The 12,385-nt window shown below is 42.8% G+C and overlaps 1 protein-coding gene across 19 annotated transcripts in view; it reads right to left on the bottom strand.

The window, feature by feature from the left end:
- rimbp2b (RIMS binding protein 2b) overlaps positions 1 to 12,385 on the bottom strand; it is a 119,021-nt gene that overhangs the window by 66,704 nt on the left and 39,932 nt on the right. For 12 of the 19 annotated variants that reach the window (XM_072682488.1, XM_072682486.1, XM_072682492.1 and 9 more), the window contains exon 1: positions 4,104 to 4,184. The gene's annotated coding sequence lies outside the window, so the exon portion shown is untranslated. Of the gene's footprint in view, positions 1 to 4,103; positions 4,227 to 12,385 lie in introns of those variants that run through there. The other 7 variants (XM_072682490.1, XM_072682501.1, XM_072682495.1 and 4 more) reach the window with 1 other exon arrangement.

Below are 12,385 nucleotides of genomic sequence, written 5' to 3'. Positions count from 1 at the left end.
CAACTCATCCTAAAAATACTGGATGTAGCACCACCATCCATCATTCCAGAGAACACAGTTCCTCCACTGCTCCACAGCTCAATGCTGGGGGGCTTTATACCCCTCTAGCCCACGCCTGGCATTAGGCAGCACGGTGCCAATAGGTTCATGTTTATTCATCTGCTCCAGAGAGTCCTATTCTATTGGTAGTAATTCTCTACAGGGACTAGACAAGTTGCATGTGTGTGTGTGTGCACTTGCACAGCTATGTCAGCAATGAGCATAACTTAAAGTGACTGAATGCATTCATTAGAATGGGTGTCCACAAACATTTGGACATTTAGTGTACCCATAAAGAGCTTCTAGTTACAGAGGTGGTAGGAGAGCAACAAGAGGGGAAGAGAGAACACTGCACTGAAGGATCAGAGGCAGTTAAACACAGTGAGACAGAGAGACTCAGACTCAGTGACTCAGTGATGATCAAACCAATCTAAAGCCTTTAACCCACTCAGCAGAGCATCACCAGCTTGCTGAAGGCCAGCAGATTCTCCTCCACACGGCTGGAGATGTGCTCACATCATCCTCTCTGCATCTGCCTCCTAAACCTGCTCCCCTCGTATCAGAGGTAGTCCGGGGAGGGGGAGAATTTGAGCTGTGTATTGGACAGAACCTGGCAATACGATAAGTATCACGATACAGGGGTTACGAATCATATATTTATATATATATATATATGCACATTTTTTAGGAAAGCTGTCATAGTATAGTTAGAGTATAGAGTATAACAGTGCCATCTAGTGGTCATGGTTTAAACACAACACAAAATGAACCACTGTCTGCCATCAACCTTTATATAATTATCCACTAATTAATAATCAATACTGTGTCTTTGAGAATTGATTCAGTATTGTAAATCAGAATTTTGCGATATTTCAAAATATCGATACTTCCTTACACTCCTACCTAAAATGGGGATTGGGGAACCAACTAACCCTAACCCTGACCCTAGAATGAGGAACTGTATTTCCCTTCGCATTAATGAATAATGAACTGAAGGGCCTGCGGGAGGACGTTTCACTGCGAATATCCACCCGGGACAGCCGGTGGAGCACCCCTGCAGTGCCTAGAAGTGGCTAAAAGGCTAAAAGCTAACACTAGGCTGAACGAAGAAGTGAAACGTGCCAGTAAAGCAAGCGAGTGTTAATCGAACGTAGGGGTCTAAAGTACATGCTGACGAAAATGCTGATAAATGACACCAAACCTGCCTAGAGCGCTCCCTGGTGTGAGGTGAAGCCTCCACTTCAATCGGTGATGCAATAGAAAGGATTTTTCCCTTGATTACGTAGCAATGTGCGACGACCTTCCGAATGCTGGAGCTCCCTTCGATCACAGCAGAGACATACGTAGAAGAAAATGTTGAATGGTGGCTGATTGGCTCCATTCTACCCTCAACAAGCCCCGCCTCCGCCTGCTGCATATTTCAAATGTGCTGAGAGAGCAGGAAAGCCGCTAATAGTGAGGGTGGATGTACTCTTTATACACAGACAGGGTAAGTTACCTTGTAGGCCCGTAGACCCTCGGTTAGCCGCTCAAACCTTCTCTTAATAAACTCGGGTAGGGCCAAAGTGTGTTTAGATCAATGTGACCATCGAAAAGACAGCTGCACTTGTCCACTGTGAGAAAACTGAGAGATGTGGACCGGGATGCTTTTGGGAAGCGGAGAACAAAAAACCAGAGCAGGCTGAAAGCAAACAAAGAGAAGCACCAAGAGCTCGTCTCTGAGATGACTTTAAGCTGGCGGCAGCCATAAAAACGCAGAGATAATAAAGCGTAAGCAGCCATGTCAAAAGCTAGCCGTGTGTTTTTATCCTTTTATATTATTTATTTATTCGTTGCCCCCCCCCACCCCCAAGTAAGACGGATAAGCTCAGCCGAGGTGAACCAGGATGTGTCTGTGAGTGAAATGCAGTATAGGGGAGGGTCCCTGAGCTGGTTGAGTTGAGCTTTTGAGTTTTCCCACCACGATAGGTGTGGATGCAGACTCTTAAAAACAGAGCAGAGAGGGTTTAAGCCTTGTTCATGGGCCCAGTACTTAGTGGTATTGAACCCACAACCTTGTGACAACTACAAAATTCTTTTCTTCACATATCCCAGCTTAGAAAGCCAGGGTCAGGGCTATAGTATGCCTAAAAGGGGTTTAAGGGCCATGCTCAAGGGCCCAATAGAGGCAGCTAAGTGATTCTGGGCATCAAACCCACAACCATGTGATCAACAAACCCAGCAATCTAAATACTGAAACAGCAATGCCTGACTACTGCTTTTGGGTCAGTGGGTGGGCCCCACGCCCTGGCTTGGCACCTGCCCCATAGCCTGCCCCACACCCAGTATCACAGCTGCCTCCCCCTCTTTTTAGTTTTACCTCTTTTTCCGTAGACTTTTAAAAATAAGAGTAAACTCAAATAAGGGTTCTAGGCTTTGAGTGGCGGACTAAGACTAAGACGCTGACAGTATGGCCCGAGGTTTGTGAGTTCAGATCTCGGGTCATGCTGCTTCGCCATCAGCAGACAGAGCCGGAGAGAACACAATTGGCCATTCTCTCTACATTGGAGGGTAGATGGCGCTCTCTCCCTTCACCACTCCCATTGTGATGCCTGCCATCACAATTTCGAGCATGTTGGCTGCGTAGTGGTGCTGCATTGGCGTCTATTTGAATAGAGGTGGTGGCTGAGTTCCCATGTATTGGAGAAAGCATGCGCACCGCACCCTCCTTTGGTGTAAAAGTTGGTGTAAGAAGGACAAGAGTTGGACACTGATAAGAGATCAATGCCAGCATGGTGCAAGCGGCCGCATAAAATTGAAGAGGAGACCTTTGGTGGTCACTTACATGTAGAGGTAAGATGGGAAAGGCGCCATCCTGTGTTATTAAGAAATGCATGATGACCTCACATTGTTGATTTAGCATTCAAAAGTCAAAGTCTGGAAATCACTTACCATTAAATGCAGTCAGTGTCAATTATTTTGCACGGTTTAACGTGAAATATGGTGTTTTTAGACGACCTAATTTGACATGCAGTGTAATTGTATTATACTGTGCATTAGCATGCAGGCAAACGAACAGAGATCAGCACACCAGTCATTGTCCATCAACCTCGGCACAGGCCTAGTGATCTCACAGGCACACCACATTTATACCCTCAGCACTCCTCCAGCCGTTAACAGTCACAGTGAGTTCATGTGGGGTGTATCGGCAGCATAAATTCTGTCCATAATGGATGAGCCCTCACACCTGTGAGGGTCTCTGGCGAATAATTGTGTTTAATCTTTACTTATTCACTCAACTCCGTTCCACTGGGCCAGCCAGACACTCATCCAGGTTACATCCCCAGACCCAGGACAGCTGCTAGCTCTGCATATACATTTGTACAGTACAGTATCCCAGCTAGGAAAGCCGGGGTCAGAGTGCAGACTCAGTCTTGCTACAGCACCCCCAAAGCAGAGGGGCCCAATACTGGTAGCTTAGTGGATGCGGGTATTGAACCCACAACCTTGTGACAACTACAAAACTCTTTTCTTCACATAGCCCAGCTTAAAAAAAACAGGGTCAGGGCTATAGTACCCCTGAAGGGAGGTTAAGGGCCATGCTTAAGGGCCCAATAAAGGCATCTAAGTGAATCTGGGCATCAAACCCACAGCCATAAGATCAACACACCCAGCAATCTAAATACTGAAACAGCAATGCCTGACTACTGCTTTTCGCTCCACGTCACCACGCCCTGAGCTCGGCACCCGCCCCACAACCTTCCCCCCAACCCAGTACCACAGCTGCCTCCCCCTCTTTTTAGTTTGACCTCCTTTTCTGACCATGGGCTTTTAAAATAAAGTCCCCTGTGTTTCTGGTCGCCTGCCCCGGTGTGGTTCTGATCCATAGCCTGACGCCCATTGGTGACAAGATAGAGAAGCATGTGGGCTGAGGCGTTATCACCACACATTTTCAGTGATCCCAGATCAGTACTTTGAATATCTATGATGGTGAATATCGAGAGGTGATTGAACTGCGGCACTCGTACAGTGTACAGAGAGCCGAGTGGTAAAGCAAGCAGAGAGAAAGTCAGAGCGTGACTCACCTTCAGCACCTGCTCTAGGTTCTCCAGTTTGCCTTGGAGCTGAGTCCTCTCCCACAGAGCACAATCTCTCTCCACAGTCACTGCACACAGAGCGGCCCGCAATCGCTCATACTCACTCTGCACCTGAACAAGGGAGACAGAGAGAGAGAGAGAGAGAGAGAGTATTTAGCGCAGACTGTCTCTCGCCCGAGCATTTCCTTTGAAGCTCTGGGAGAGTTCCTGAGAATAGACGTCGTCTGAGTCTCCTGGGTGAATCAGACTGGACGTCTGTCCCTCAGCACAGTGTCCCAGTGTGATCCTGAAAAAAAACCACACACACACACACACACTTCTCTTTGAGGGGGTTCGGGGGGCCGACTGTGACCTCATCAGAAAGCTGAAGGGAGATGAAAGTGGAATTACAGGGAAGAACAGAGCTTCAGTCTGAGCGTTTAAGGCCGCTCAGTGTGTGTGTGTGTGTGTGTGTGTGTGTGTGTGTACTCTCTCAGTCTTTCTCTGCCTGTGTTCGCTTTTTCCATGAGAGTACAGGGGGGCAGAGTCCGTACCGCGGTTTTGCCATCTGGTCGCCGATGAGACAGGCTGGGGTGTGTGTCTGGGGCAGCAGAAACACTGCGTCAGTAGATGTGGAGTGTCTTCTCAGCACGAGAGCGAAGCTTCTTTAGCATTTGAGTATTTACCCTAACCGTGCCTGAGCTGAGGCCTGTATTTCTGTGGATTATACAGACATAACACACACTTCACACACACAGCTCAGAGTGACTGCAATGAAAACGATTACTCAGTAACTGTAGTAGTTACTTCATTTCAGTGATTTCTGAGAAATTTAACCCCTCAGGACACCTGTGTCCCGCCGGCGAGCTAGAGAACAGCCCTATCAGTTACTGAGTCATACGGCTTAGTGTGTAATAAGCCTTTTTGTGTTCAGGGATTAAATGGTTACTAAATTTTATATGTAGTTACTCAGTACTTTTAGTAGTTACTGAATACTTAAGAGTACTTTCATTTTACTGCAATTTTAGTAGTACCTACAACTACACTCCACTAATAGTAATATCCCTACAAGTTATAGAAATTACTGGAAATGTGTAGCAGTTTCTCAATAATATTTAAATAAAGTACTTAATACTTAATACTTTAAATAGTAACTTAACTGTTGCTACAAATAAATGTTAGCAGTAACTCATCATTTTAGTAGTTGCTGAATAATTTCAGTACTTATTTGTAGCCATTTTGTGTAGCACACAATAACACAATAGTCCCAATAATTGTACTGGTCACTAAATACTTTTAGTAGTTACCTAATATATTTAGTATTTACCAGAAAATGATAGTAGTTACTCCAATTCATAGAGGTTACTCTACTTTTAGCAATTACTAGAACATCTTCAATGTGTTACAAATCAGCAACAAATTAATTTTAGTGATAAATAACTATTTATTAGTTACTGAACAGATATTTTAGTACTTACTCAGTACTAAAACAGTAATACAGTCATTTTAGTAGATACTTGATGAATATAGTAGATATACTTGGACTTGGAATAATTATAATACTCAATATTTTGTAGTCATTGAATATAATTATTAGTTAGTGAATAATTTTACTGGTTACTAAATATGTTTAGTAGTAATTTAATTCATTTAGTAGTTCCCAGAAAATGTTAGTAGTTACTCAATAATTTACGTTACTTAATATTTCTAATAGTTACTAGGGAATTTTAGGGTTTTAAGCAGTTATACACTTCAGTAGTCACTGAGATGTTGGTAGTTACAAATTGTCTTAGTGGAATGTAAAAACATGATTGGATACTGAACACTCACATATAAGTACTTACATAATACTTTTAGAAACTACTGAATCAGTTTAGTAATACTCAATGCATTTAGTAGTTATTGAAATCACACAATTTATAGTAGACTGGAAAAACAGTACTTTGAATGGGCAGGGTTAAATTGTGATGAGTGATCACACACAAATAAAATTCTTTATTTTCCATCAATTTTTGCATTTTACATTTTATTTTTGGTCCTTTTGAAAGTTACTCCATACTTTCTGCAATTACTAGAACATGTTCTATACAGTCCTCAATGTGTTACAAGACAGCAACAAATTAATTTTAGTGATAAATAAATATTTATTAGTTAATGAACACTGATATTTTGGTACTTACTCAATACTAAAACAGTTATACAGTCATTTTAGTAGATACTTGATGAATATAGTAGATATACTTGGACTTGGAATAATTATAATACTCAATATTTTGTAGTCATTGAATTTAATTATTAGTTAGTGAATAATTTTACTGGTTACTAAATACTTTTAGTAGTAATTTAATTAATGTAGTAGTTCCAAGAAAATGTTAGTAGTTTCTCAATAATTTACAAGTTACTTAAAACTAATAACTAAAACTAATAATTACTAGGGAATTTTAGGGGTTTAAGCAGTTAAACACTTCAGTAGTTACTGAGTTGTTGGTAGATACAAATTATCTTAGTGGTAACTAAATAAATGAATGGATACTGAAAGTTTAAAAGTTACTCCATACTTTTAGCAATTACTAGAACATCTTCTATACGTTCCTCAATGTGTTACAAGGCAGTAACAAATTAATTTTAGTGATAAATAAATACAGTACTCTATTTTCCATCAATTTTTGCATTTTACATTTTATTTTTGGTCCTTTTGAAAAGAACTGACTGTGTTAATGTACTACTTTATTAATAGTAGCATTAATAAAGCATATGGTCATACACACATTTGAACCGTGCAAATACTGTAGACTCTCTGTAAATACTGTAGAGTCAAGTAGATTTAGTGCTCACTGAATAATGTTAGTAAGTGCTGAATAATAGGGCTGCAGTTTAAACGGTCAAGTACAGCACACAGTTCAAGAGAACAGACCCTTCATCATGATACAGCGATGCTGCACGTCTAATAATAATCCATTAATCCGTCCATCTGACTTACGTAAGGTCGAAATTGAATGATTAACAGTTACTGAATGGACTGAAGGGACTGCAGGTTAAGGGGTTAAACCAGAGTACAGTCTGTCTGGAGGGGGCAGCTCCTTAAACAACAGCAAAACAGGTTTCCGCTGCGTGACCAATGAAATATAAATAAATAAATAAATAAATAAATAATGGGGTCTCCCGTGTTCGTGCCAGCTGTGCTCAGCAGTAGTGGACATGCTCGGAGGCAGAGAGAGCAGCAGGGTCAGGTTCAGTATTGATCACACTGTCAGCACTGATAAAGCAGCCAGGTCGTCACTCACGCGCCCCCACATCACATATCTGCACCTGGAACAGGAGTGCTGATACTCACCGCCCGGACTGGAGGTCAGTAACACACTTTCTTAAACGGAACAACTGACCTAAGGCTATTTTTAGCTAAAGTGTCGACGCTATATGTCCAAATGTTTGTGGACACCCCTTTTAATGAGCGCCTTGTTAATACAGATGTGCAAATGCACACACACACAGCTTGTCTCATCCTGACCTCGCTAACGCTCTTGTTGCTGATTGCAGTCAGATCCTCACAGCAATGCTCCATCCTCCAATATCTAGCAGAAAGCCTTCTTCCCTGGACAGTAGAGACAGTTACTCCAACGAAAGCAGAATCAACTCTTTTTAACATCCTTGATTTCAGAAGAAACACTGAATGAGCAGGTGTCCCAATACTTCTGTCCAAATAACATAACAGGATTTTCTAAGCGTTAATGTGTCACAGCACTGACAGATGGGTTGGGGCTACTTTAAGACTGTATATAATTGCATCATATTGCGGTAAAGGTTTAAAATTCTGGTTTAATAAAAGAACTTGGGTGCCCATAACTCTGCCCTGTCCTTTTTTTCCGAGCGCTTTTGATAGGTACTGAACACTGCATACCAGGAACACCCCCGACAAGACCTGCCTGATGCTTGGGAGATGTTCTGACCATTTTTCCTGCTTCATCACCTCCATCGCCTTCAATAACAAACACAGTTTACTTGCTGCCTAAGATATCCACCCCTTGACCGGAGCCACTGGAACCCAAGTAGTCAATGCTATTGATTTCAGCTGTCAGTGGTTTTAATGTTATGGCTGATTAGTATTACCATGACATCAGCCATGACATGTTTGGTGTCTGAAGTTTGCTTCATTAGTCTTGCACTTAAGCTATGTAGCTAGGCTAATGTTGCTAATTATAAAGTATTGAAAACTTATTTACAATATGGACAAAAGTATTTGGACGCCTGCTCAAAAGAGTTTATCCTGTGACAATCAGCACTCTATCTCATTCCCCAACTCATGACTCATGAATGTTCTCCTTTATTTCCAAGCCTGGACGAGTTTTCTTTTCAGGAAGCCAATGGACTGAAGGCCTCAACCTCCGCTGTCTGCTCCCAACTGTTCAGCGCACTGCTGCGTCTGCTCGTCTCTGAGAGCTTTCCAGTTTCCTACCAGACACTGTTACAAATGTGCACCACAAGACCGTCCAAGAACTGAGGACTGGAGCTTCTGAAAAAACTGAAAAGCAGTACTTTTCACGACTCCCCATTGTTTCAACTGCATGAGCAGGCGTCCCAATACTTTTGTCCATATGGTACAACATTGACTAAAGTATTGGGACAGCTTATCGTTGTTGATTGTTTCTTCTGAAATCAAGGGTATTAAAAAAGAGCTGATCCGGCTTTTGTTGGAGTATCTATCTCTGCTGTCCAGGCTTTCTACTAGATTATTATAGAAGAATTGCTGTGAGGATTTGATTGCATTCAGCGATCACCACTCTCTCTCACCTTAGACTCGCACCATCCATCATTCCAGTGAACACTGGAGTTCCACTGCTCCACAGCTCAATGCTGCTGCTGGGGGGGCTTTATGTACCCCTCTAGCCCATGCCTGGCCTGGCAGGGAGTACCTCTCATCCCTGTCAGCAAAGGGTGCAGATTAAAGTAGCTGAAAGCATTCATTCTAAAAGGGGTGGCCACAAATATTCGGACACCACATTACATTCATCATAGATCATGAAGTAAAACAAATATGTGTCTTTAAAGAAGCTCATATTAGTGCGGACGGGCCGAGCTCGGTTATCTGACGTGATGCTGTGATAGCGCGCGGCGAAGCACTGTAAGGCAAGCAGTAAATATTATCAATCTAGCGTGAAATATCTCTCTAATGATATCACTTCTCCCCTGAGCTCACTAAAGCCTGCTGCTTAGCACTGCATAGGGAACTCTTACAGTCCCTTTCCAGGCCAACCTCTCTCTCCCTCTCTCTCTCTCTCTCTCTCTGTGCATGTATAAATGTGTAATGAGAGAGCAGGGACTTTGTTTTGCAACAACAGCGTTTGACACGCCTCTTTCAGTCTGCCCAACAAACTCAGACACGACTGAACGATTACCTATAGCAGGGCCCGCGATGCAGACAGACTCAACTAAGTGAGCACAGAACAGAGCCCTGCTGATTAATCAAGTGAGCAGGTTGTCAGAGTTGTTGCTAATGCCTGATGCAGATTTACACCAACATCATCATTATCATCAGCCATAACATTATAACCACCCACCTAATACCACTGACCACTGATCATCTCCATCGCCTTCAATAACAGACTGTTCACTTGCTGCCTAGTCTATCCACCCCTTGACCGGAGCCACTGGAACCCAAGTCGTCAATGCTATTGATTTCAGCTGTCAGTGGTTTTAATGTTATGGCTGATTAGTATTACCATGACATCAGCCATGACATGTTTGGTGTCTGAAGTTTGCTTCTTTAATCTTGCGCTTAAGCTATGAGGCTAATGTAGCTCGCTTATTTACAGTATGGACAAAAGTATTTGGACGCCTTCTTATTCATTGCTCCTTTTGAAGTCGAGGGTATTAAAAGAGAGTTTATCCTGTGATGATCAGCCCCCTATCTCATTCTCCATCTTCCCAACTCGTCCCAAAGGTATTGGAAGGAGCACCAACCATCTTTCCAGAGAACACAGTTCTTCCACTGCTCCAGAGGTCAATGCTGGGGGGCAGAAGGAGTGTCCACAAACATTTGGACATACAGTGTAGCTTTCTAAATCATCACACTGTTGCCAGCCAAACCAGCTCGCAACCGATGCTAACTGATGGGGAGTATCTGACATCACTTGTTAGCGACATTAGCCTCATAGCTTCAGTGCAAAACTCCAAAAGGCTGACTGCAGACACTGAGCAGGCCTGATTGTGATTGACAGTTTGCTGAGTGATCACTTTAAGCCGTGGCTGGGCTACGACAGATCAAATCTGGTGACCTTCAAGGCCTTGAAGGAACCCAGCGGAGTGATCAGATGTTGGATTGGATTTTGTTGATTATTGTGATGATTACTCATATTAGACAAGAGCACACTGTCAGTCAGGGGCACAGACCGGGGCAAACTCATATCCGGCAGTCTGATAAAGCTTCACACCAGAGTGATTCTGGATCAGATTAGACACCCTATCCCCCTTCACACACACACACACACACACACACACACACACACACATATAAACATGAATGCATTCACTACAGTCTTAAAAATAAAGGTGCATCAATGGTTCTTCCATAGTGTGGGCTAGAGGGGTGTAAAGCCCCCCAGCATTGAGCTGTGGAAGTACTGTGTTCTCTGGACTGATGAATGGTGGAGCTCCATCCAGTACTTTTGGGATGAGTTGGCGAATTGAGGATGATGGAGGTGGGTGGTGATTGATCCTCATCCAACATCCTGACCTAACTAACACTCTAGTCGCTGAATGCAGTCAAATCCTCACATCAATGTTCCTTCAAATTCTTGTAGAAATACTTCCTTAGACAGTACAGACAAGTACTCCAACAAAAACAGAATGAACTCGTTTTAATAGCCTTGATTTTTCATAAAGAAACAATGAACAACGAGCAGGTGTCCCAATACTTTTGTCAACATGGTGTGTGCGTGTATGTGTGCGAATGTTAAGAACCTTTTAAAAGTCTAATGAACTTTTACTTGATGTAGAGGTTCTTTTCCAGTTTAAAGCTCTTGCTCTTTCACACACACACACAGACACACACACACACACACACACACACATACACACACACATGCACACAGAGGAATATCGGTGATCAACATCACACCCTAATATCAACCAGACTGACCATCCAGGAAATTGCATTTCAACTTTTCAAACACACAAACACACACACACACACACATACACACACACACACACATATATATACATACACACACACACACCTACACAAACTCTCGCACAGTCTCCATGTCCCCTGCTGGATTACCAGGCAATATCTACCAGCAGAGAAGTGGAAAATGGATATTACCATCATACACACACACAAACACACACACACATACACACACACACACCAGCAGAGGCTATAAGGCTGTATGATGATAAACTTGTCTGTCTAAGAGTGAGTGGGTGGCCACTCCCATGCTGCACTGGGGCAGAGAGAGCAATCTGATTGGCTGAGACGAAGCTGAGGCTGAGATGAAGAAGAATCTTCCACCTTCTATCTGACAAAAACACCATTAGAGCCCCCGCAGAGGAACGAATGATCACAGAGGACAGGGTACAACACCTGTGTGTGTGTGTGTGTGTGTGTGTGTGTGTTTAAAGTATCTGCTGCTGACGTTAGTCTTTGTGTCAGATACCACAGGACACCTTCAGAGGTATTGTGGAGTCTGTGCCTCGACAGGCCAGAGCTGTTTTAGGGGCGGAAGGGGGACCTATTCAATATTAGGTAGCTTTTAAATAGGTGTTTTGGACAAAAGTAATTGGACACCTGCTCATTGATGGTTTCTTCATAAATCAAGGGTATTAAGAGGTGATCCTGCTTTTGTTGGAGTAACTTTCTCTACTGTCCAGAGAAGAAGGCTTTCTACTAGAATTTGGAGGGAGCATTAGTGTGAGGATTTGACTGCATTCAGCAACAAGAGCGTTAGTTAGGTCAGGATGTTGGGTGAGCACAGGATGCAACATGGTGGACCCTTCAAAATCTTTCGATAAATGCGTCCTTATTGCGTCCAACCTAAGCAGTGATGGCGCGCTGTGAGAGGCCTTGCTTATGCAGCTCAACACTCCTACCTATCTGAAGTCAGTGAACCTTTTTGCTTTTGCCATCAGGAGCTCTTGACAGTATGAGTAGTCGACAGAAAATGACATGGAATCCAAATGTTCTGCATAGATTTTGGCTTTATATATAAATATATATATATATATATATATATATATATATATAGGTAGTCCATATACTTCATAACCTATATAAGAATATATTGACAGATTAG

The sequence above is a fragment of the Salminus brasiliensis genome, chromosome 6 (genome assembly GCF_030463535.1).
Source record: "Salminus brasiliensis chromosome 6, fSalBra1.hap2, whole genome shotgun sequence".
Classification (NCBI taxonomy): domain Eukaryota; kingdom Metazoa; phylum Chordata; class Actinopteri; order Characiformes; family Bryconidae; genus Salminus; species Salminus brasiliensis.
This window is presented reverse-complemented; position numbering and strand designations above follow the sequence as displayed.